The sequence below is a fragment of the Natrix helvetica genome (assembly GCF_964273705.1).
Source record: "Natrix helvetica genome assembly, chromosome: Z".
Lineage (NCBI taxonomy): Eukaryota > Metazoa > Chordata > Lepidosauria > Squamata > Natricidae > Natrix > Natrix helvetica.
The window spans coordinates 48,573,369-48,599,504 of NC_138554.1; the positions used below are offsets into that span (position 1 = coordinate 48,573,369).

The following is a 26,136-nucleotide window of genomic DNA, read 5'->3' on the forward strand; positions in this document are numbered from 1 at the left end:
TCTTTTATACTCGGACAGCCTCCTCCTCCATTGGAAAGCACATGCCTGGCGCCTGCAGATTCCCATATCCTTTGAACCACCAGGCAGGAATTCCACCAGCAAAGCTGGTCTGGGTTTCCTGATCTGCAGGTGGAGAAAAGGCTGCCGGAGCCTTGTCCTTCTCCACCTGCAGATCAGAAAACCCAGACCAGCTTTGCTGGTGGAACTCCTGCCCTGCACTCCAAGGCAGCACTCGTGGATGGGGCTTGGCCAGGGGCATCCATGGGCAAGGCTGCGAGCCATCGCATCTAGACGGTGCAGCGGGTTAGAGGTGAATTTGGGGTGAGCTGCAGGGGCTATACCCTGGTCCGGCGCTTGGGTGGGTGCATCAGACACTTCAGCTTGGGCATCTGGAGAGGGTGCCTCTGGGCATGTGCACAGTGCTCTTTCACTTGCTTGGCCTGGGTCGGGTTCTGTAGCCGAGAAGCCTGGCCATTGCTTTCCAAGAGGGGGGGAGTCCCAGTGAAAGGGAAGCCTCGTGGACTGCAAAGCCAGGCCAATGAATGGAGCATGGGCGTTGATCTATTCTACAACCTAGTGGAGGCCATCTGAGCCAGAACATGATCAGCCTTATATCTGACTTGAGAGGCTGCCCTGCCACCCTGCCCTGCCTCTTGGGCATGGGGGCATGCACCCGTGGGACCTAGCGTCCATAGGGACTGTCTTGCCCCACAAGCTGACTGTTCTTAGCACTTCCCTTTCACCCAGGATGCCAGTGCTCGCTGCCTGTGTACATGCCCAGTTGCTGGGACCGAGGCAGCAGGGTGGTCTCTTGCTGACTCCAGGGCAGCTGCATGGATTGATCTAAATCTGACCATGTTCTGGCCCGGATGGCTGCACCAAGTTGTAGATCAGCGCCATGCTTGCATCAGCGCCTCCATGCCCTGCTTGCCTGTCTGGCCTCACAGTCCCCTTTCACTGGGACCACCCCTCCCTGGTGTGGAAAAGCCAGTCAGTGGCTGTGCTGCTAATCTCTCATTCCTTCTGAGCACAGAGGAAGATTGGGACGGCATGAAAAGCGTTTGCAAGACTTTGGAGCAGCGAAATCCCTTAGTTCAAGACTTCCATCAGCTTGCAAATGGCTTTTGTACTGTCCCAATCTTGGCATGAAAAGCATTTGCAAGTCGACAAGACTTTGGGGCAGCAAAATCACCTTGCTTGAAACCTCTCATCAGCTTTTAAATGCTCTTTGTGCTGAGACTGGAATAGTGTGAAAGGTATTTTCAAGCTGATGGGAGGCATCAAGCAAAGCAAATGCTGCCCCAAAATCTCATCATCTTGCAAATGCTCTTTGGCCAGATCTGGTACAAGCCTCAATTCACAGAGAATAGAGGCCTAAACTACTGTAGTGCAAGATCAGTAGCGCAAAATCTTGCCTGGCCCATCACAGGTCCCCCTCAATGTGAACGATTTTGAGCAGTTCAGGTTGAGTTGTCCATGCCTACCTAGTCACGTGACCACCCAGCCATGCCCACCTGGCCCTTTGTGGATGACCATAATGCTGATCTGGCCCTTAATGAATTGAGTTTGATACCTCTGATCTAAGACCAGGGGTCACCAACTTTTCGGACCACAGGGACGACTAAATTCATAATTGTAAATCCCGCGGGCCACTAATATGATTTTTTTAAAAAGGTAAATAGTATTTAGTGCAATATAAAAAATGCAAATAATTTTTCTGCATACCATCAAAATTTTCTCACGGACCACCAGTTGGTGGCCACTGATCTAGACTTATTTGAGTTGGGTTTCAGGCCAGGATTTAGTACAGGATTTTATTGTTGATTTTGTGGCAGAGTTAGAATGATTGTGTGGAATCCAATGTGAGGATCTAGAATATTCACGCTGGTTGATAATTATGGGAGATCCAGTTAGATGGTACACTGGTGGTATAAGGTTGTATTAGCCTAATGTGATGAAGGTGGCCTTGAAGAGCAGAGGAAAAATCCGTTAGCGAGGCAATGATGAGATAAACAAGATATAAGCCAAGAAAGAAAATAATTTATAAAAACATTTTGGACAGCCCTAAACCCTTAATTCTCATTGAGATAAAAGAGGAAGGGGAGCACATTGAGACTTGCAAGACTGATGTCAACCCAATAAGGCAAACCAGACTAAGAAACAGACACCATGCAGACATAACACATCACTTAGAACACAGAACATCTACAGTAACAGATTCTTGGTAGCACAAAAACTTGGTTTACAAAGCACAAACATGCTAAATTAAAGCTGAACAAGCCACAGAATGAGTTACATTAATACTGTAACTGAGCGTACTCACCTGCGATCTGAAGTTAGCCTGGATGCCAAATGAAAATTTTCAAATTATCTTATTTCATCCAAGGTTTCTGAAAAATAAAATATCACCATCTGATTATTACAAAGATATCAATCATTCTCATTTCACCTCATTTTACTGATATCAATCAGTCTCATTTTACCAGACTATGTCTTTCTTTAGAACAACAGGAGCCATAGTGTCCCTCAAGATGCAGACCGATATATCTGGTAATTTTGTAAAGGTCAATGATGCAGTTTGTCATTATTCTCCAACTATACACGTTAGCACAGTTCACACAATCTGCTTAATCTTAAATTCAGCTTGTAAACATAATAATATTCAGGGACTCAGGAAGTAATTGCCGGATTCAATGAACTCAGACAATTTTAATCTTTTCCCTTTAGAAGAAGGATATTGAGAGGCTAATAATTTGCAGTTCCAAAGATCCTTGAAGAAAGAGAATTGTCAGGTTTCAGACTAGCTTACAGTATGCAGGATACAATTTATCATTGATTATTATAGTGGACACAGAATGGGAATTTGTCTATTCTACCACATCTCACAGGATAGGCATGCTCCATATCCCTTCTGTGAAACAATGCCAACTAAAAAGATGCAGGAAATGAGACTTCTCTATTGTGGTGCTTGTTCTTTGGAACAGCATCCCCCTTCAAATCTGGATGGCCCTGACCCTGTTAGCTTTCTGTAAAGATTTGGTTTAAGCTTAGGCATCAGGGTTAGAATGTTAATGGAATCAGACACGTATGAGATTTTGATTGAGAGCTAGTTTTTTAGAGGTCGCAAGGCTGAGATGAGCGGATACATAAATTCAAGAAAGAAATTAATGTATTTACATAATATGCTATACTCACATAAAAATAAATTAGGGCTTGATCTGATTTATTCAACTTGCTAAGACAATGGCTGACTTAACACTATATTCTGAACTGCAAACTACGGGTAGCCGATGCCCACTTATATTAGTTGGAAGTGTTTTGCAAACCAGCCACTGAAATTTATCCAAAAGCAATTCAACGCATACAACAGTCTCCACGAAATAAGTTTACTTTTCCACTATGTCCACAACATAGCTTGTATTTGATTGTAATTGAGTCTTGCAATCATCAAGCCAGTCTTTTCCTCAAATTCTCAAAAGGAACTGAGAATGACTATAGGAATGCCCCACTGTCCCTGTAGCATAGACAAGACAATGGTATGAAAACAAGTGCAATTGACTTAGTCTACTATTAGTATCTTAAAACACTAGACTGATATAGTTCACACATTATGCTACACCAAGTTTTATTTCATAATGGCTTCTTTAATCATAATTGAATAGGTTGATTTACAAAAGGTTGTTGTTAGTTGCGAAGTTGTGTCCCACCTTCACGACCGTGTGGACAACGTTCCTCCAGGCCATCCTCTGGAGTCAATTTAAGCTTACAAAACATACCAAGCCATTAATCAGAGTTTGAAATCATAATGATTTCATCCAGGATGCAACCAACTTTGTGGTTTGGTGCAATGTATGAATCAAACCTTCATGTCAGGATTATCAACTCGTAGCTGATGGCACCTTGTAATCTTGCTACACATCCTAGTCATCACCCAAAGTGCTCCCATCTCCCTTTATTTTTAATTCCATTTTTATAAAAGCTGTGCTTTTGTGTGAGGTGGGGTGGTGATGTGTGGTGTGTTAAAGGTAAAATAAATGCCATATGGCCTTCAACTTATCCTAAAAGGAAGACTCTTAGTGGCATCATGATCTCATCTCCTCAGCACATTGTGTAAGCTAAGTGCAAGCCGCGGCTGAAAAAATGTTTCCAATCTTCAATTTGCCTAAATAACCTTTTATGTTGTGTCAGGGATGCAAATGTTCATCCAGCTGTGTTCAGTTTGTTCTGTTTCTTTGTTTTTTGAAGGAAAAGTGCTCTGTACATGTTCAGAGCCTGTCTTCTTTACAGAAAACAAAACTACATCCCTATCACTTCTCTGTACATTCCAGGATGAAATTAGGTTCAAAAGCTTACTCTTGGTGAGCATCCAAATTCAAATTAAGGCCCCAAAGAAACAAAAAAATTACTCTCTGCAGGAGATAAACTAGTTCCTTTTCCAGTCATTTAAATAACGCTCTTAACATGCAACTGCCTGGCTGGCTCCCAATTCCCACTATCCCTGCACCCAACATGGATTTTTCCTGCTGACTCAGGATATTTGCAGCTGCAAAACAAACCATGGCCGAAGTCCATAGCTGAAAGGGAGTCAAGATGCACCTGGAGGCAAAGGGGTGGCTGAAGGGGTGCAGCAGGGAAGTCCGTGTTTGATACGGTAGTGTGGCATAAAAACCAGATTCAGGCATGAAGGCAGAAATTTGGATGCGTGGGTATGAGTGTATGCTGCAAAAGAGACTTGGAGCCAACAACTGAAATAATCCATGTGGCTATAATAAATCTTAGAGATTTTAAAAAACTGTACAAGGGAAGGGCTTGGAGTTGCAACTGCGATTTATTGGCAGGGATAAGATAAATGTGGAGGGATAAAACAAACGGGATCATAAGCAAACTTTTAAAATCCAATCTTCACAGTTTCAATTTAGCTTTCTTTGGGTTGCAAAGAAACACAGTTTAATTTTTAAAAAATATAGGAAGCTCTTAAGATGATAGATTCTGAAGAGTGTTGCTAAATGCTTGGTAATATTGCTAAACCCAAAGTAAGTGCTTATTGGGACATTCAGAGTTCAGAGGATAAATCTTCCCACAACTAACCATTTTGTAATTTATCATGGTACAAACCTAATCATTCCTTTGGCCCTATACCAGTGATGGTGAACCTTGCTTCCCTCAAGTCCCAAAAGTGTGCACGTGCATGCATTAGCATGTGTTCGCGTGTCAACAGCCATAATCCAAGACCCCACCCCTACACATGCGACCTGCCCAGCATGCTCTCCCATCCCCATGACCATTTTGGTGCTAGCAGGCCTCCTTGAAGCCTCCTGGGACCAAAAACGGGGTGTGGGGGGGTCGCATCCACCACCTCCCATTTTTGGTCCCAGGAGGCTTCAGGGAGGCCTGTTAGCACCAAAATGGGGGGCACCCCCCAAACCCTATTTTTGGTCCAAGGCTTGTAGGAGGCCTGCTAGCACCAAAATGGGGATGGGGGGCACTGCACACTCCCCACCCCCCATCTTGGTGCTAGCAGGCTTCCCTGAAGCCTCTTGGAACCAAAAACAGAAGTGGGGGGCACCGCATCCCCCATGCATGCGCATGCTTCTCCCAGCAGACACCCAAAAATCAGCTGGCTGACAGGAAGCATGCATGTATGCGCAGTGGAACTGATCTGGGTAATGGCTCGTGTGCCCGCAGAGATGGCTGCACATGTCACCAGTGGCACGTGTGCCATAGGTTCGCATCATAGCCCTATACTGATGTGCCCTCAAAATATTTTTAATAACCTAAGTTATTACTAAGGTCTAACCGTTTTAAAAGTCATTCTTTTCCCCCTATCATTCTTGTGGAAATTCTCAAGAGTATTTTTTTATCAAGCCTTTGAAGTTGACTTTATGTTGGCACCATCTTTTCTGTACAGTATTTATTATTGTTGATGAGATGTTTATTGATGGGATAAAAGATATGTTGTTAAGATTTTGTTTTTATGATTACTGATGTCTTAAAATTACGATGATATAGAAATTTTGTTAAACAAACACATTTAAGTAGTATCAAAAATATTTTGTATAATTCAATTCTTAAAATTCATATAGTCCTTGACTTATGACCAAAATTACACACAAAATTTCTGTTGCTAAATGAAAAATTAGTAAAGTATATGTTTTTCCCTGTTTTTTACGACCTTTCTGGGTCACAGTTGTTAAGTGAATCACTGGGTTTGTTAAGTTTAGTAACACAGTTGTTAAGCAATTCTGGCTTCCCCATTGACTTTGCTTGTTAGGAGGTTATAAAATGTGATTACATGATCTTGGAACACTGCAACCATCAAAAATATGAGCCAGTTGCCAAGCATCTAAAATTTGATCACATGATCATGGCGATGGTGCAATGGTCAGTGCCATTGTAACTTCAACAGTGATTAAATGAACTGTTCTAAGTCAAGGACTAACTATTAGCATTATTTTCTAAGCAATACTGCCACAATAAGGAGAATATGTTGGAAAGAGCCTTGACACGTTTTTTGGATCTTGCATAGAAATTAACTACAATATACGTTTATAATTAAAGTTTCTTTAAAAAAAAAAAAAGATAAAACCAATACAAACTAACATGAAGTAAAAAAAAGAAAGAAATCAAAGAGAAAGTTAAATGTGCAAGAAAGAAAAAAAGAAAAAAAGAAAAAGGAAAATGGAAAAGAGATACAAAGAAGTGACGGAAGAAGCTTAATGAATGAGAGGCAATACAAAGAAATTGCTTCCTTCTTTATAAGGCCTTCTTTACAGCAGTTACAAATACAATTATAAATTTACTCTATGAAAATAACTTTATTTATTCTATATCCTATCCTGTCCAATCTTTGGATTTTTAAATCTGAAATTCACGTTTTTCAGTTTCAAAATGTCTATAAGAGGTTTCCTGGCAGTAATAAATGTAGAAATTGTCTTTTCTCTCATCAAAGAAGTCAATTTAGCCATCTCAGTAATCTTTAGTAACCGTTCTTCTATTGTTAATAAAGGTGAATCTTTCCATCTTTATTCTTACAATAATCTCATTTCAGTTATCATATACAAAAGCAAAATTCCACTATTTTCCCAATTACTTGTCCAATCCCAAAAGAAAATCCTCTTTTATTAATTGCAAATTAATCTTTTAAAATCTTCTGAATCAATTTTAAATATTTGAATTCAGAGTTTTCTCATTTTTTACGTTTCTACCAAATGTGATAAAATGTCCTTGTTATTCACATTTCCAGCATAAATGTTATGCCTTTATGCATTTCCCCTGTGAAATATACAAATGGAACATCATTTTATAAAAACTCTCTTTATGATAATTACATAACATAAATAATATAATTTTCAATTATTTCAAAATTTTACATACGTTCTTTATTGTACATTCTATGAGTAGTTGTTCTTCTGTTTCAAATTTCAATAAAAATAATTTTATTTTAGAAATTATCAGTTCATTAGTTTTACACAATTCTATTTCAAACTCAGTCTTACAACCATAAATTATTTTGTCTACTTTAAATCTTTCTAATAACTATAAATAAGAGAACATTGACAACTATGTCCCTCTGCCACCACTAATTCATTTCTCAATTTTATATTATATTCCTCTTCACAAAATTTTAGTATCTTATGATAGGCTAGCCATTTGGGTTTGTCTATTATTTCTACACAAAATGCTACTTGTGCTGAGAATGACAAATGTGTTTTCAGACACAATCTAGGTTTGTATGTGTTACATATTCTCAATAAGGCACATTTAACATAATGATTTGTAACATCCACATTAATCTTGCCCTTATTGTATCACAAACATCCATTTCACCTAAATCTCATGTCATATTTTTCTACCTCCAAAAGCAATATGTTTCTCAGCAACAACTACTTTCATTCAAAGTTCCATACAGTAGGCTGCAAAATATAATTTCAAATCAAGTAGAGCCAATTTTCCTCTTGTCTTTGCATTTTGTAATATCATATATGCCACTCTTTAAAAGGTGCATCAGATGCCAAAACAGGCATTTTCTGAAATAAACACATCACTCTGGTAAGATACTCATTTTTATCAGATAAAGTCTTCCCAGTAATGAGTTATACTTTTTTTCCACATTAGTACATTTTTATTATTTTTTCTACATTTTAACAGTTACTTTTAAATAGTATACAATTTATGTCTATCATAGCAATACCCAGATATTTACCTTTTAAATTTTAAAACTGCTTTATTCATCTTTTAATTTCACACTTTTATTAACATCTTCATTTTCTGTTCATTAATCCTGAAACCTACTAAAATATCAAATTCTTTTAATCTGTCCATTAATATTTCAATTCTTTTAAAGGCTTTTCCAGTACCAAAGTCATCAGCAAAAGCCCTTAATACACAAGGGTTTCCCCCCTTAAATTTTACTCCCAACTCCTCTCATCTTATTGAGATGTTGTATATCTCTAGTCAGCATTTCAAAACTTAAATAAACCAAAGAGGAAATAGTGGGCATCCCTGTCTTGTTACTTTGTGTAATTCACAGTTTTGTTACGTTTCCATCAACAATTATTTGTGCTTTCTGTGAAGTCCTCCAGATATAATGGGAACCTAAATGCAGTCCAGAATGAGCAGTAGTCATAGTTAGAAAATCTAGAAATAGTATTCTAGCATATCTGAGGCACTACGTTAGTGCCTATTGTTTATGTGGTCTTCTGATTAGGAGAGAAATAAGAGGTTCAAAGCTAATCTTCATGATCTTTCATTCTATGAGGAATCACTGGTGAGCACCTCTAAGCAGACTCTTAATTATCATTCTGTACAGCTTACACATCCCTCCTCATTCAGCTTTTTTCTTTCCCTGATTCACACATCACATTAAACTGTGGTTATATAACAGTTTGCCCAAGATATTAAGCCCAAGTGGAACAAATCACAGTATATCCTCGTTTTTTTTAAAAAAAAAGTGGATCTGAACCTATCACAGAACTGCATAAAAAGACCATTTTTTAAAAAAAAAACCTGAAATAACTTATTCCTCCAAAGAAATATGAGGAGTATTTTAAAAATTGAACTCAGGTATGTGAGATATGAGTTCTTTTTTAAATTCCAAAATCCTGAATCCAGTCCTATTCATATCATAACTGTCTTCATAATGATAAAAATATGAGACACTCAAAAAATACCATTGCCACAAGTCACCCTCCCAGAGTCCTAAAGTAGATCAAATAAGAGGATGCTTTATAGGAAGCCAACCATTTGTTTAATTATCAGAGAAACAATAAAGAAATCCAATGGAACCAAATGAAGAAAAATCCAGTTAGAGATCACTAGTTATTTACATTCTCTCCTGATAATAAAAAAGCCTCTAAAACCTAGTATTGTGGGCATAGGGGTAAGATATCCATTTATTTTGCAAAGCTATTTAATTCACATTCCCTTACTGAAATATAATCTTAAAAGCGTACATAGTGTTAGGGGAAATAGATATGGAAATTGGTTTGGGATTTGATGTCTTTTTTTTTTAATGTAAACTAATACAGAACTGAACATTATCTTTTGCCCAGAAATGTAATGAAACTGAAAAGTGGCAGATTCAACATCACTTCTCAGGGTTCCAGGACAATTATGTCATGCAGTCGAAAGGATAACACAAGGTACAGAATTTAGTTTCTTGAAAATATCACCACTCAATTTAAACATCAACCAAGGAATTTGATATTAAAATCTTATTTTGTTCCCTTTCCCCTACCAGCTCTTTTTAATATAACTTAACTGATTAAGATTATGTAAAGTTTGAAAATTTGCAAATTGTATGAGCTTTGACTTAACCTATTAAATTTTATTAAATAAAAATCCCAGCCTACGATCAATTTTGGATACAGTATTTTTTTTTTAATGGTTAGCTGGGCTTACATTGTTTTTCTCTTCTGTGTGTATTTTTAAAGTCAGTTTCCAACTCTTACACCGGACAAATGTGCTTGAAAATCAACAACATGGGCAAAGCCTACTGAAATGAAGAACCCAAAGAAGCAGTGAATAAAATTTTCAAGCCGGCTCCAAAGCCTGCATAGCTTCTCTGCCCTTTCCCATGACTTACAAAAAACAGGGAACTCATCAGGAGAAAGGAAAAGAGAACCCATGCCAATCTGATGATTTATACAACTGAGGAAAAACAAGTATATTTAAAGGAGTGTAAAATCCAGAGTGCATAGTTACAGAATCTTTACTTAAATATGGAACATACCCAGCCTAATACGCAGTTCAAGAACAATGCTGACAAACCAGAAAAAAAGATTCAGAAGAGAGGTGACAAACTAGAAGAGCAGCTGCAAGTCCAGTGGCATCTTGAAGACCAAGACTGCTTGCACTCATGACATTAACACTCAGAAAAAGTGACAGATAACTGAAAGGGAATCAAATTGCATGTTCTCTTTGAGCACCAATTTAAGCACAAGTCACTTTCAAGCCTCACGTGCAAAAATGCCTCTACAGATTGCATCATACACTTTCCAGAAGAACTCACATCATTAAATGTTAAGGCGGAAAGAGATCTTGATGCCAATTCCATCTGAGTAACACAAAGAAGTCTGATATGTTAATAGCATGAAGGAAATAGGTATCCTAGTGCTTTAAAGTTTCTGAACCCTTTTGTATATTTGTATTGCTGCATAAATATGACCTAAAATGTGATCTGTTCCCCATATAAGTCCTGAAACCACATAAAGAGAACCCAACTAAACAAATGAGTCAAAAGTATTACACTTGTTTATTTATTCATTGAGGAAAATGATCCAATGCTACATATTTGTGTGGCAAAACTCTGAGAGAAGCTAAAGTTCCTGGGAGCTCAGATGATTTTCTCATTCAGATTTCCAGTCCATGTAGAAGGACTAAGAGAAAAAAGAAAACTAAAGTAGGTTGACTACAAAATACTGGAAAAAAATGTTGTTTTGGGATCATGGTTGAAAATATTTAGATGATGAACTACGGAATGAGTTGCACCTCTTAAGAACTGATAAAAATACACATTTGGCCAAAACATGTCATGATTGATCAGGATAGTTTTAAACTGAATAAAAGAAAAGTTTTGCACTCTAAAAAACCACTGCAGAAAAGTTGTTGAAAGGAAGTCTTTTAAAGAAAAATCAGAAGGAATATTGGTTCATAAAGTTTATGGTATTTCCTATCCATACATAAATGTTTAGGGTATAGAAAATAAGTAAGATGAGTTTGAATTAATATCTAGCAAGTATGTTTGTTTGCTTATTAAATTTATATTGTAACAATCTCATGGATCAAGATGACTCTGGGTGGCTTATAATACAATAAACATAGAAATATAAAAACAACTATAAATATAAAAAGATTATCTGGTAGCATGACTCTAATGAGTGGAATATAATAACTGAAGAACTCTATTTGTTCAAAAGGAAAAGAAAGGGAGGATAAATAGAACTATGTTAAAAATATCCATTCTTTAGAAATGCACATAAAAGAATTTGGCAAAACTGAGAAAGCATTTGGATTAAATTAAGCAGAGGAATAAATAAAAAGCAATACTGCTATTGGTGTCTGCTATCACCCTCCCAACCCAAGAGATGTGGATGATGCCTTCCAAAAGCAAATTGCAAATATTTTTTTAAAAGGCATGAAGTCATAGTGATGGGAGAATTTAATTACCCCAACATCTGCTGGGAGACAAATGTTTCCAAGTATGTCCCTTCCAGTAAATTCCTGACTTATTTTACTGACATTTCTCTTTTAGAGAATGGGGAAAAATCACAAAAGTATCAATAATGTCTGATTAGATATTAATTAATAAAGGAAACAGTTGAGAAATGGAAGTAACAAAAACACAGGGAGAGAATGACTGCAATACTAGTGTCTTGATTCTAAAAGTAAAAAAAAAAACCAAGCAAAGGTTAAACACTTAAACTGGACTTTAAAAAAAAAGGTCTTAACAAACCCAGTTCAACGGTAAGTTAGATCCTATGAAATGAGAAATTAAGAGGAAAATGGGTTTATTAAAAAAAATGGGAGGAAAGATGATTCAGCAAACTATAAATCAGTTGGTCTGACATTAATACTGGGAAAATTCTAGAATATATCATAAAAACCTCAATTTGTAAATCCCTTGGAGGGGAAATGAATTAAATTCAGAAATTCTGGGGTCATAACAGTTTGGGGTTTTAGTCTGACTATGTTTGGAGCATATCAAGTTGGAGAAGGCTGTTTTAGACTGTAAAATCCTTAGGGCAGGGATCTTTTCTTCCATCTTCTGAAACAGTCCTGTGCATAAGTGTCACTACACATTAAACAAACTCAAATTGCAGGAGATGGAAATGAGCCAAACATTTGAAAGATTCTAATTTATTTAAAAGATGATTAAGCTTCATGTGATGAGCTATATGAGGACCATCTTTTATAGGCAATCCTCAGGTTAAGAATGTCTGATTTATGGACAACTCGTACTTACAAATGGGCTGCCGATTTCTAAATATGGCGGACATTTTCCTTCCTTGAGCTAATGAACTGCAGTAGCCACACAATGTTTTCATGAACTGTTGAAGCTCCATGTTTTTAATATACAGTCTGTTTTCAGCAATTCAAGAAAACATGGCATAGCTTCAGAGGTTTGTCAGCTCAAGGAAGGGGAATGCCATCTGCCATTTTAGAAATAGGCAGCCCATTTATAAGTATGAGTTCCGATTGTACATACAGATTTAAGTTAAAAGCAGACTTAGGAATGGAACTGATTCTTAACTTGGGTACCACTTGTATACCCAAATTTCCAAGACAAGGCTGCAATGGATGGCCTAAGATCTAGCCTTAACACAAGAAATTCAATTAGAACTCTTCCCAATGTTTAAGTTCTATACGCATCTTACTCAAGCGACTTACCATTCCCCACCCATTTCCCACTTTTCTTCCTTTAGCATCACATTTGTAGATTGATCTAAATTATCAGGCAGCACCTATCTGGATGAGAAGAAAAGGATAGCACATCAGATAACAGTGTTAATTGACTTGTGTGAGGATCCTGCCCTACTTAGCTTAATGTGGAAAACACTTTACAGTAGGTAAGGATAGTACAAGTCCATTACTCCCCAAACCCAAAAGGGGGGGGGATATCTAGTCAGGATGTGCATGTGAGTAACAGGAAGACAGTAGTGAGAATAGGTATAAATATATATTGGCTGGTCTTGCAGATGTGCTGGCAGACAATAGCATTTGCAAAAATGGATTACAGAAAACTGCATTTCCTAACACATTTAAACATTTTTTTTGCTTTTGAACTCTGGGTATGGCTTATAAAAGCATATTTACTTACTTTAATTAATTTTATTTTATTCATTTATTTTCTGCATGTTCAAACGCTATTGGTTTCAGTCTGAAAACAATTCATTCCCCACCCATTCATTCTCAATCTGATCTCTTGTTTTATTACATACTTAAATTCTCCATTCCCATTGCATCCAGTTAATTTTTATGCTTCTTTTGATATATCTTTTATTTGTATATGGACGTAGGCAAACTCTTATCCCCAACCACTTTCACTTTCAATAAACAATCATGTCTCACAAGACTTCATATTAGAATAGAATAGAATAGAATAGAAGAATAGAATAGAAGGGAATTGGGAATGGGAATGGAACGGAACAGAACAAAACAGAGTAACAGAGTTGGAAGGGACCTTAGAGATCTTCTAGTCCAACCCCCTGCTTAGACAGGAAACCCTACTACCATTTCAGACAAATGGTTATCCAACATCTTCTTTAAAACTTCCAGTGTTGGAGCATTCACAACTTCAGGAGGCAAGTTGTTCCACTGATTAATTGTTCTGTCAGGAAATTTCTCCTCAGTTTTAAATTGCTTCTCTCCTTGATTAGTTTCCACCCATTGCTTCTTATTCTACCCTCTGGTGCCTTGGAAAATAGTTTGACTCCCTCTTCTTTGTGGCAACACCTGAGATATCGGAACACTGCTATCATGTCAGCCCTAGTCCTTCTTTTCATAAGACATATCCAGTTCCAGCAACCGTTCTCTATGTTTTATCCTCAAGTCCCCTAATCATCTTTGTTGCTCTTCTCTGCACTCTTTCTAGAGTCTCAACATCTTTTTTACATTGTGGCAACCCAAATTGGATGCAGTATTCCAAGTGTGGCCTTACCAAGGAATTATAAAGTGGTATTTCAACTTCACATTTAAGTGATTGTCCACTAGGACTCCAAGATGCCTCTCAGAGTCACTTCTATTGAGCAAGGTACCACATATACTGTACCTGTGCATTTTGTTTTACTTGCCTAAAAGTAGAATCTTACTTTTTTCACCATTGAATTTTATTTTGTTGGATAATGCCCAATGTTCAAGTCTATCAAAATCCTTCTGTATCCTAAGCCTATCTTCTGGAGTGTTGGATATTCACACTAGCTTGGTGTCGTCTGCAAATTTGATGAGTTCCCCATCTATCCCCTTGTCCAAATCATTGATGAATATGTTGAAGAGTACTGGGCCTAAAATAGCCCTGGGGTATCCCACTGCATACCTCCTTCCATGTAGATGCAGTTCCATTGAGGGCTACACACACTGAATGCAGTTGGTCAGCCAGTAATGAATCCATCTGGTGGTGATGCTGTCTAACCCACATATTTCTATTTTATCAAGTAATAGGCTATGGTCTAACAATTAGATTGTTCACTATGTTACCAGTATTTGCTCATATTAACTTTTCCTTCATTTCTCTGACTTTTAGAAATATTTATTAAGGAAAAAATTTACTTACTTACTCTAATTTTTCCTACTTGCATAAAATTTGCAAGTCTTCAGTTTTCTTGGTCTTCAATATATACATTTTTATATTGACACTCCTTTTTGTATTACCCAATCTATCTTAACATTTAGTGCAACTCATATGGATTATCTGCCAGTAACACAGAATAATTATATTTAGGGTGTGCAAAATTCACCATGTCCAAGACATCTCAGTGTACTTATGATTCAGAGGATTTACCATCTTCTGGAACAGCGTGGTCCAGAGGCGAAATAAACCACTTAAGATTTCTGTTCTATTTCATAACTGAATTAGTTAGTTTTTGCATTATCTCTAGCTTACCTACAAAAAATAGCATCTACCCACTCACAACATTCACCAAAAATCATGACAATTTATCTACAAACCTATTCACATAAAAAACATAAAACAATCAAGAGGAATATCACACATTCTTGTCTTATTTCCTGCTCAGCAAGGAACGATTTGCAAGCATTCCATTCATTTTACCATGTTAATCAACCAACTTTCATATTCCTATAGTATTTTCTATTACTTAAGCCTATTAAGTTTATGACAAATTTTCTCTATATCATTGAGCATATTTTTTTCTTACATTCACACATTTCTCAATGTTCTGATGAACAACAAATACCTACTCTGCCCATCTCTGCCAAGAATAAAGTTGCACATTAGCTAATTAAAATACATTTTTACATCCTTACTATAACCTGCTCCCCTTTCTATCCTCACAAAGCTGGACAAACAAATGTGGAGGGTTATTCTTTATTAGAAAAATCCTTATTTTAAAAACTCTACCTACTCCCATCACATGCTGAATCTGATTCTATTTACAAAAAGCATGTATAAGTGGGTTTCCCCCAAACTGGCCAAAATCAAAATACTGGGGATGATAATCCCATGCGCTAAGACACAAAGGTGGAAAATGCTGGCAACATACATAAATGTGATGCTACAACATCCTACTCCAGAATATGTGAGCACATATTGATTACAACTTTTGCTGTTATCATTTGAGGAAGACTTTTCAAACAGACCTGCGGATTCTACAGTAAGTGCTGGAATACATGCTCAATTTCAAATAGGACATTTTTAAGGACTTTTAGGCATCTAGCTTCTTACATAAAGCACAGATTAAAATACTACTGCAATGGGACCAGATTTCCAGTTGTAAATCATTACTGTCTTAAGTTGAGGTACCCAAGTAATTGGACCCAGTTTATCATATTTTTTGAAGCAATCCTTAATAAATTTGCAATCATTAAGCAAATACCACAGTCGTAGCTGCAAGGCCATTTTTCTGAATGGGCTTTTTTTTTTTTTTTTTTTTTTGCCAGAAATGGTCACACCCAAAGAACTGAGCACAACATGTGGAGTTACTTACTGCTTAGTAGTTCTTTATTGTTGCTCCTCTACTAACAGAACCTTGTCATAATAAAGCAACTACACAACGATTAGATATATTTTGTGAACTGCTGGGTGGGTGTGTCCCCCTTTGCCCTCCCCCTACCTCCATTCCAAGCTCCACTGACTCTTTGCCTTCTAGGACAGAGTCTGTCTCTCCTTAGAGTCTGGACTATATTCCACAATAGAAACCAGCAAATTTCATGCACCAAATCCTATTAATAAATTAAATGACATATTATAGACCCAGCCAAAAATTTAGGTTTTTTTTTAAAACCAGTATCTCATCTAAAGCTTGTCACAGGCTTTTGATTTAGCTATTATGAAGAACATATCCAGTGGCTAAATCTAAGAACATGACAACACTTGTGTTACATGGCTTGCAGTGTAAGACTGTAACTAATGTAATAATGTGTTTCTGCACCAGCTAGTTCATTCACTTGTGCCTGAACTGAACTGAACGGCATCTCTGCTTATTTCTTTCTACTGCTTTCTATTGTAAAATTAAGGAATAAACACACATCAAATTGAACCAATGAAATGAAATAACAATAGCCAAATCTAAAATTAGCAATATAATTATCATTTTAGGTGACTTTCTCTAGAGATCATATTTATTTACTTGCGGTTCTATTCAAAAATGCTAAAAATTCAGTACCAAGGCTTTTTCAAATGCTTTCCCAGCTTAAAATCAAAATAATATAAGGGATATTCATACTGTTAACTTATTATTTACATGTATAACAATAAAAAACAAATCAAAATGGTTTGAATAAAACTACACTAAATCCAATTTGCAGAAACCAGTATTTATTTAGCTCCTATCGTTCAAAGAGCCATATATAGTACTCCTGACTAATTTTCTCCACAGCTACAACTTTGTGAAATGGGTTAGGCCGAGAGAGACATTGACTGGCCAAAGGTCACCCAGTGAGTTTCCATGGCTGAGGGAAGATTAGAACCTTGGTTTCCCCATTCCTATTTCATTCACACTCCATTATTTCAGAAACAGCTTTTAGCTATCAAAACAGTTTTCCACATATGTACAGTATATTACACATGAAATTTTCATAAATAACACCAAGAAAAATATATTTACTACACGCAAAATTTAAACCTAAATGAACTAGGAACATGCATCTGTAAAGTATGTATTGCACAGGATAGTACGCCAGACAAGGAAAACAGACCAAATTTGTGAATCACCACAAATGATAAGAGGGCAATCCCCCCCACCCCCCGAAAACATTCTGATATAAAAAATTGTGGAGAAGTCCTCTTACTGTTTCTGTCATATATAAAGTATAAAAGATGTGTGTCAAAGGAGTACATCCTTTCAAGTTGAAGCAAAATGGTTATCCATCTGCTTTTCATGTCAAAAGACCTGGTTCAGTCTCCAACATTCCCAAGTAAGTGTCTTATGAAACCTTGAAAAGATGATATTAGATTGCATAACAGATTAGATGAACAAAAGGTTTACCAAGTGAGTTTACCAAGTGGTGCTAAATCCTAAATCATAGATTTAAATTATAGTCACTGGAGTTGTACCATATACTGTAAGCTAAGATCACATTATAAAATATAGAATAAGATCTCTGTCTTAAAATAGTGTTCATTGAACAGGTTGTGATGGCTTAATTCAGGTGATAAACCAATAACAATTATTAACTTTACAGAATGGTGCCAATTATTCTGGAAGCAACTAACTTAATATCAGCCAATGCTGAGGATGGCAAAATTAAGCATCTCAGATATAGGCTTACTGGAAGGAATGAAACTGAGAGCAACCAATGTGGAGAGAAACATGAAGAAGTCTACTCACTAAGTAGTACAAATGTTTTCAAATGATCAAAAATATTTCATCATTGTTGTTGTTATTAACTTACGGCACCCTAGCAATTTTACTGTGATACACTGTATGCCTCAGCATATTATCTGGGAATCACTATTCTCTAGCCACATGGATTTTTAACATCCTCTGTTTAATTAAATACAAAAAGTGTTTGGTTTTAATAGATCCAGAAGGATTCTAGTCTAACAGTTAAAGTCAAATTATAATTGCCAGTATTGGTGTCTACTTAGCATAAGAACAAATATACTCTACAAGTCGACAGATAAATTTATTGTTTTATTGGATTGTAGTACACCGCCCAAAGTCACTTTATATGAGATGAATTGTCATAAAAATTTGATTAAATAAATAGATACGACTTGGTGTATGGTTTATGGGCTTACAAGGATGGCAATGTACTTGACAGAATCTAAAGGCTACTTACTATATATGTTAAATGCTCCTTTAAAAAAAAATGCACCACAAACAAGGGAAAATAAATTCTGTTCCCCTTTTTGGAGAAGTACTTTTCTCACTCCGCATCTTTACTTGTATTTTGAGATGTGAATATGAATGGCTTGGTTGAAATGTGCTTTCCAGTCAATATATACTTTTAGAGAATAAAATTAACATTTGAGTGGACATGTTATTTAATATATTACTTGGCTATAAAACATTTTGATATAATACATTAACAATATCTAGTTCATCACAGCTATACAGATGCTTGGCTATAGTTATATATTTAGATGATTAATTGCAGCAAATATGACTTGATTATGGGGAAGAAAGAAGCCAGTCTATTTTTTTATTCTCAGTTCTTTCAGTTTTCATTACTAAAGACGCCATGGTGTTGCAGTGGTTAGAATGCAATACTTCAGGCTACTCACTGCTCACTCCAGGAGTTCGATTCAGAACAGTTCAAGGTCTTCCATCTTTCTGAGGTTGATAAAATGAAGACCCAAATTGTTGGGGCAATATGCTGACTATGTAAACCACTTAGACAGAGCTATAAAGCATTGTGCAGTGAAATATAAGTCTAAGTGCTGTTGTTATTGCTATCTTACGGTACCCTAGAAATTTATACATGTGCACATACATACAAATACATTTAGATTACAAAATTGTAGAAAATCACAGACTGGGTTCTCATGTCCTGCCATGATTTCCTGACTCATGGTTTTACTCAATTGTAACTTGCTGTGTTGATACCTCACCCAATATGAAAAGAAAAAATTGAGGCTTGAAAGCCAAAAAATTAGGAACACAACACAGCTAAATCAAAATCAATCAAATCACACATTTAACTTAGCACAGTGAACAGATCCAGTCAGTTCAATGCTTGCAAAAGACAAAAGGCATATGTCCATGCATCCAGACATGGATCTCAGTCAGGTTTGACCTTTTGTTTTGATAGGAAAAATCTTGCACGTGGAGAAGTTATGGGGACTATTCCAACGTGTAAAGAAAATACACACATAGCTCTGTGAAAATAGATGTGCAAATGAACTTATGAGTGTACATGTGCCAGATACTTTGATATATGCTCTCTCCCTCTGTTGCCCAAGACAATCTATCTTGAGCCCTCCATTACTATACCCAATTGGAATCCAAAGTATTTAGGGACAGCAGCTGCTGAAACTGCCAGCACTCTGGTTTGGAAGGAAGATACCACAAGGATGACATAAGCAAAGGCAACAGAGTGGTCCCCGTAGTAGAAGAGACAATGAGTCACTTAGAGTGCCTGTCCCCACAACAAAACCACGGTCCCAGGTTACCCAACAACACCTCTCTCAGGTCAGAACAAGAATCAGAATACAAGAACATGGAAACTTTAATGGAGGTCACATCGTATTCTCCCTGTAATATGCATGCTCCTGTCTGGTGACAGGATAAGTTATTGCGAAACATGTCAGAGATGAGCAAAGAAAAAGAACATGATGAAAAGAGAATGAGCGATCATGTGATATGCATACATATTCTTGTTTCCAATTATATGAAGCAAAAAGAGAATGACCGCTGGCTTACCTGAATGGTCGTTCTCTAGGTGCTGTAGGAGTGTCCAAGCATGGGTTAACTTCAGCTTGCTGCCCAAGGACTGAGTTCAAAGATTGTGTAGCCACGCCTCCTGCTCCCCCCAGAGGCTCAGTTTAAAAAACGAAGGTATGAGACCCAGAAGAATGCTGTATGGAGAAAAGTCTATGCCATAGAGGTGATAAGTCACGCACCCTCAGGTGACCCCAGGGCGGGGTTGGACACTCCTGCAGCGCCTAGAGAACGACCATTCAGGTAAGCCAACGGTAATTCTCCTAGGCGCTGCTTTGAGTGTCCAAGCATGGGACATACCCAAGCTATGAAGTCCCAGGGTGGGAAGAAGGAATGTCCTGGTTAGCAGGACCCGCAAGGACCCTCTGTAAGACCCTCCTTCCAAATGAAGCCTCTGCCGAGGTAAAGGAGTCCAGTCTGTAATTCCGAATGAATGGTGACGGCGAGGACCAGGTAGCAGCCCTGCAGATCTCTTCAATAGGCGCTTGAGTAGCCCAAGCGGCCGTAGTCACAGCACTCCTCGTGGAGTGTGCTGTGATACGAAGAGGAACAGGACTGGATTGTTGCTTGTAAGCCAGCTTAATGCAAGCGCGCAGCCAACATCCTATGGTGGAAGATGATACCTTCCTGCCCATGGAGTTGGGCTGGAATGATATGAAGAACGATTCTGACTTGCGAAAAGAAGCTGTCCTCTTTTTGTATACCTGCACAGCGTGACACACATCCAATTTGTGCCAGATGTGGTCCCTGGGATGACTGGGGTGCGGGCAGAAGTCGGGGAGGATGACCTCTTGTGTTCTGTGGAATAAGCTGTTAATTTTTGGTAGAAATGCTAGATCCAATGACAGAATGACTCTGTCCGAATGTATAATACAAAGGTCCTCCCTAACTGAAATTCTGCACACTGAGGTGATGGCTACGAGAAAGGTGGTTTTGAACGACAAATGTTGTGGCATAATAGAACAAATTGGTTCGAATGGCGACGCACAAGGGATGTGATGCTGTCCCTCCACTCCTGTGTGAGGAACACTCTGCAAGTTCTGGAGTTGATCACAGTGCACAGGTGTTGAATCCTGGAGATAGGCTCCAAGTGACTCTTCTCCAGATTGACGGAGAAATCGTGTTGCTGTAGTGCGTGGATGGTGACGTTGAGATCTCGGCACGCCGCTCTCTGGACGACGACATCAATAGGATGTCGTCGAGATAACAAACGATTCTTACTGGATGAGATCTGAGATGTGCGACGACAGCAGCCATAAATTTGGTGTACGTCCTGGGGGGCCGATGATAGGCCAAAGGGAAGACCCTTGTATTGATAATGCTGGTTTGCAAACTAGAACCTCAGAAATTTGTGATGCGCTGGATGAATGGGAACGTGCAGGTATGCCTCCTTGAGGTCGATTGATGTCAGGAAGTTGCCCTGCCTGATGCAACCCAAGATGGTCTGGAGTGATTGCATCTTGAAGCGTTTGTACGCTATATGGATGTTGAGTTTCTTGAGGTCCAGTATGGTTCTCATCCCTCCTGAGGCTTTGGGGACTAGAAAGAGGATCGAGTAAAATCCTCTGCCCTCCTGACCCCGGGGCACCTGCTCTATGGCCGCTATGTCCAGTAGATGCCGGATCTCTGCCTGCCTCAATTGCAGCTTGTGGGTTGATTTTGGGAGGGGGCAGCAGATAAAGGTCCGCGGAAGAAAGGAAAGGAAGTCTAAGGTAAGGCCGTGACAGATCGTGTTCAGTACCCAGGCATCCTCCCACTTGGGCAGCATTGTCTCCTCCCACTGGCCGGCCTAGAGCTGTAGCCGACCTCCAATGGGAGGTGACCGGTGACTGTCACTCTTCAAAAGGACATGCGGTTACCCTGTTGTCTGGTTTTGTCCCTGAAGGATGTCCTATCCTGAGAGCAGGCCTGCGTTTGGGGATAAGATCTGGTAAATCCCCCAGATGTGGAGGGGGAGTCAGTGTTCTGAAAGGGCTGCCTACGAAAAAAGGAACAACCCTTGCGGTCCGGTTTCTTGGTGACTGCTGGTAAGATTTTGCATTTGTCCATGGACTCAATTAAGACTGAGTCCAAGGCCTCAACAAAGAACTTACCATCCTTGAAAGGAGCCGAGGCCAACTTCCTCTTCACCTTCATGTCCGGCTGCCACTGGTGAAGCCACAGCAGACAGCATGTGGTCACATTAGATGCCATAGCCCTAGAGGAAAATTTGGTGGCATTAAGGGAAGCATCGGCCAAGTTTTCGACCACAGCAATAATTTTGTTGACATCTTGGCGTGATCTAGTGTCTCCGGCAGGGAGGTTGGCTAGCAGCTTGCGGAGCCAAAATAGGGCTGCCCTGCTGAAGTAGGAAGAGGGGGAGGAGGTCTTCATGGCCCACGTGGTAGCCATGTGAGTATTGTGACAGGCCTTCTCCACCTTCTTGTCTTCCGCTTTGAGTCCCTCCAGTAGGTCGGCTGGGAGAACCGAGTTGGAGGTTAGCGCCACTATGGGGTGATCTACTTGAGGAAGCTTCAGGAGATCCTCCATGCTGCTCTCCATAGAGTAGAGCTTTTATCCACCCCACTGGGATTAGCCATTGACCCAGGCTGGACCCATTGTCGCTGGATAACATCCAGGAACAGCTGTGCTAGAACCAGCTCCTGAAGGGGGGTCTCCTTAAAGAGACCTGCACCTGGATCCCCTGATCCGACCGTTTCCTTGCTACCCTGTTCAGTGGCAGTCTTGTTGGATTGGGCGGGGAGTCCCATTCGAATGAATGATGGCCAGAATGACCTTAAACATTGAAGGCGTGAATAAGCCAGAGAAGGAGGGGCATCGGGGACCGGATTCTCATCCTCTGATAGATCAGGGGCATCCTGTCCACCCTCCTCCTCTTCAGACACCTCACTGACAGCTGAGGAAGCAGGAGGGGAGGCTCTGGTGAATTGATTGTGAGCTCTTGAGGTCTGCACCCTAGCTTTGGCCTTGTTCGTGAGGGGCAAGGTGAGACCCAGCTGTTGGATGCCATCTGCAATCCCCTGTGATATCGCCCATGCAACCACCTCCTGCATCGCTTGGGATAACTCAGGAGTGGTCCCAGAAATAGGCCAGAAGGGGGAGACTCCTCCCCCATTAGAGAGCATGCCTCCTCCATGTCCACCTCTTCCAGGGAGGAATCAGGAGACCTGGGGGATGCGCTGGAAGGGTTGGGAGAAAAACAAAAGTCCCCTTCGTCCGCCAGAGATGGAGAGCCCTCCCGTGCAATATCCACTATGGGGATGTCTGCAGGAACCTGAGCTGTGACGGTTCCCTGACTTGAACAGTTTGCGCCTGGACACTAACTGCCTTTTGAAATTGTCTCTCCAGGACCTTCTGTCTCCTGTCAGCCAATCTTTCTGCAGCCTTTGAGACCTTCCTGGCTTTGGGCTGTTTCCCTTTTGCTGGGCATCCTGCACTGTCCCCTTTAGTGGCAGGGTTGGGCCTGCTGCGCTTGTTAGAGGTAGGTTCAGTTTGATCCCTGACTTCAGCCACACTCTTGCTGGCCATGGTACACTTCCAGCCCTATCTCAGCTTGGTTGTAATTAGTCCCTGTATGTGATATAGCTTTGGATAATAGGCCGCTTTAATTCAGTCCAAGTCCTGAGGAAATGGGGCTCGGCAGGGATCAATAACAGTGAGCAATATTTTTGGCATCAAAATTGGAAGTCCCAAGGTGCTGCAGATCTGTGCTGGAATAAGGGAATGGCCAGAGAAAAGCCAAACTCCCTGCAGCCGCTCTTAGTCTTCCTGGGGAGGGGGGGATCTGCCTAGAGCCCCAGAGCGAGATCCCAATATTAAGAAGCCCTCCCAGCGGCGAATCAGGCTGTGGCAATTCAAACGGCTTGAAAACTAAGTGCGGCACTTTTTTTCCCTTCAAAATGGCTGGCACAAGCTTTGGAGCGCACCGGGGAGCTGTCGGCAATCCGGAGGGCTCAGTAGAGCCTCCGGGACTAAAAACAGTCCACCAACAGCTTTTGGGGAATCTCTAACCTACCTGCCCCCAGAGCTCGCCAGCGACCGCTGACGAGCCTCCCGGGGTGCCTCGACCGTGGTGGTTGTGGAAGGCAGTCGCACTTCAAGCTGCCTGTTTCGCGCTTCAGAAGGCTATAGGAAGGAAGCTTTCAACTGAAGGGAGAAAATAAGAAAACCTAACGCTTCCTAATCTACACTCTAAACACTCTAAACACAAAAATAAGAAAAGAGGCTAGACTAAGCTGTTTGGAGAGTCCAATTTGCTGTCCGAGAACTGGAGCTCCCCAACTGCGTCCTTTTAGGGCGACTGAGTTTTTTAAACTGAGTCTCTGAGGGGAGCAGGAGGCGTGGCTACACAATCTTTGAACTCAGTCCTTGGGCAGCAAACTGAAGTTAACCCATGCTTGGACACTCTAAGCAGCGCCTAGGAGAACTCTCTTCTCTTGGCTTATCGCAAGCAGACCTGACAATTGATCCAGAAAACAGCTGACCTATATCTGCAGGTCATGAACTGACGGGATAAGTCTCTGGGTCGACATGACTCAAGGCAGAGTGGGGGAAGAAATCGATCCTTTGAGTTTACAGCTTTCAGAGGCTACCAAAAAAAGCAGTTCTAAGAATAACAACACAACGGTAGATTTTCAGGGTGCCAGCAAACAAGATTGGATTATCCAGGCTCTTAAATCTATTATGTGAATACTTCCAACAGGAATGATTTCACAAACATTAAAAATAGACTTTCAATCTTTCCTCTTTCCATACAATTAAAATCCTTTTTTTTTTTCAAATCTAACAATGGAGGATTTTTACACAAAAATTTGGATCTCATATTCTGATGGCAACCTTTAATATCCAGTAGAACACTTACCTCTTTCTGTATTTTTCTTTCCTCCATATTTGCACAACTGCATCACTGGGTTCACACGTTGTACTACACCAAAAATGTTTGTTTGTGTTTTAATATAATGAAACCATTGTACTTTAAAAACCAGGCTTAAAAGCTTAAACTTCTTTGTGAAGTACAGTGGCATACAATGACAAGCAGCATTAAAATAAAATAAACTGATATTGGTTTAAGATAAATACAGCTACCTGAAAGAATCCAAGATGTAGATACCACATAGAAAGTTACCATGTAAAACAGTTTTGGCTACGTCACAGATGGCCAAGGAGTTAAATTGGGGAAAGGGAACCCAAGGTGTTCTGCATGCTATAGATATACAACTTTCTGCATTCTCGGAAAGTATGGCAAATAATGAGGGATGATGGGAACTTCGGTTCAGAAACATTTGGGCTGTATCCATACAACATGCTTACCATGTAGAATAAATTCTGATTCCTGCCTCTGCACATCATGCCAAACTTAGTTCTTTCATGATACAAGCATCATGAATAAACCCAACCTTATTATTTTGATTCAGCAAATTGCGCTTACCCCAAAACTGAGTGAATCACAAGGTGCTTAAGCAGCTGGTATAAATATAGCCTTGGAATCATATAAAGTTAAGGTTACAAGTATGGTTTATTTATTAAACATAGTTAAGGAAAACATGTCCCTGCACAATATCTGAATCCAGTCACTTACATCACTTTCACAAGAGACACTTCGGGTAACTCTGCAATTGCTGCACGTAACAGTGTCACTACACTGGTGATATTCTGAAAGCTTACTAGGCAGCTTTAGTGATAAGCAGTGTCCTGTATTTTGAAGACACCATTTACAATGCCTAAACTCACTGTACATGGTGAATACTCTACGAAATTAAAATAGTAGCTACAACCAGTCAACTTGAATTCAGAGTAATCAAAGGCAATATAGACAGGTAGTCCTTATTCAGCAACTGCCTCATTTAGCAAACCATTCAGTTATGATGAAGATGAAAAAGTAATATTGTGGTCAATCCTCATATTTATGATCTTTGCAAATAAAGCAAAGGAAAACTGAAAAAAGATCGTAAATACAGTAGTGCTCCCACTTGGTGATTACTTGGCTGAACCACCAAGCTGTCTCAACTGAACAAGGACTACTTGCATATATAGGCTTTTAAATACTTGCATAACAAGATATGTATAAACCTGATTA

At 39.4% G+C, this 26,136-nt stretch overlaps 1 protein-coding gene across 7 annotated transcripts in view; it reads right to left on the reverse strand.

The window, feature by feature from the left end:
- The window catches only part of THRA (thyroid hormone receptor alpha), a 149,912-nt gene that overhangs the window by 97,785 nt on the left and 25,991 nt on the right, over positions 1–26,136 (reverse strand). For all 7 annotated transcript variants that reach the window (XM_081931853.1, XM_081931852.1, XM_081931851.1 and 4 more), the window contains exon 2: positions 2,324–2,390. The gene's annotated coding sequence lies outside the window, so the exon portion shown is untranslated. The remainder of the gene's footprint in view (positions 1–2,323; positions 2,391–26,136) is intronic.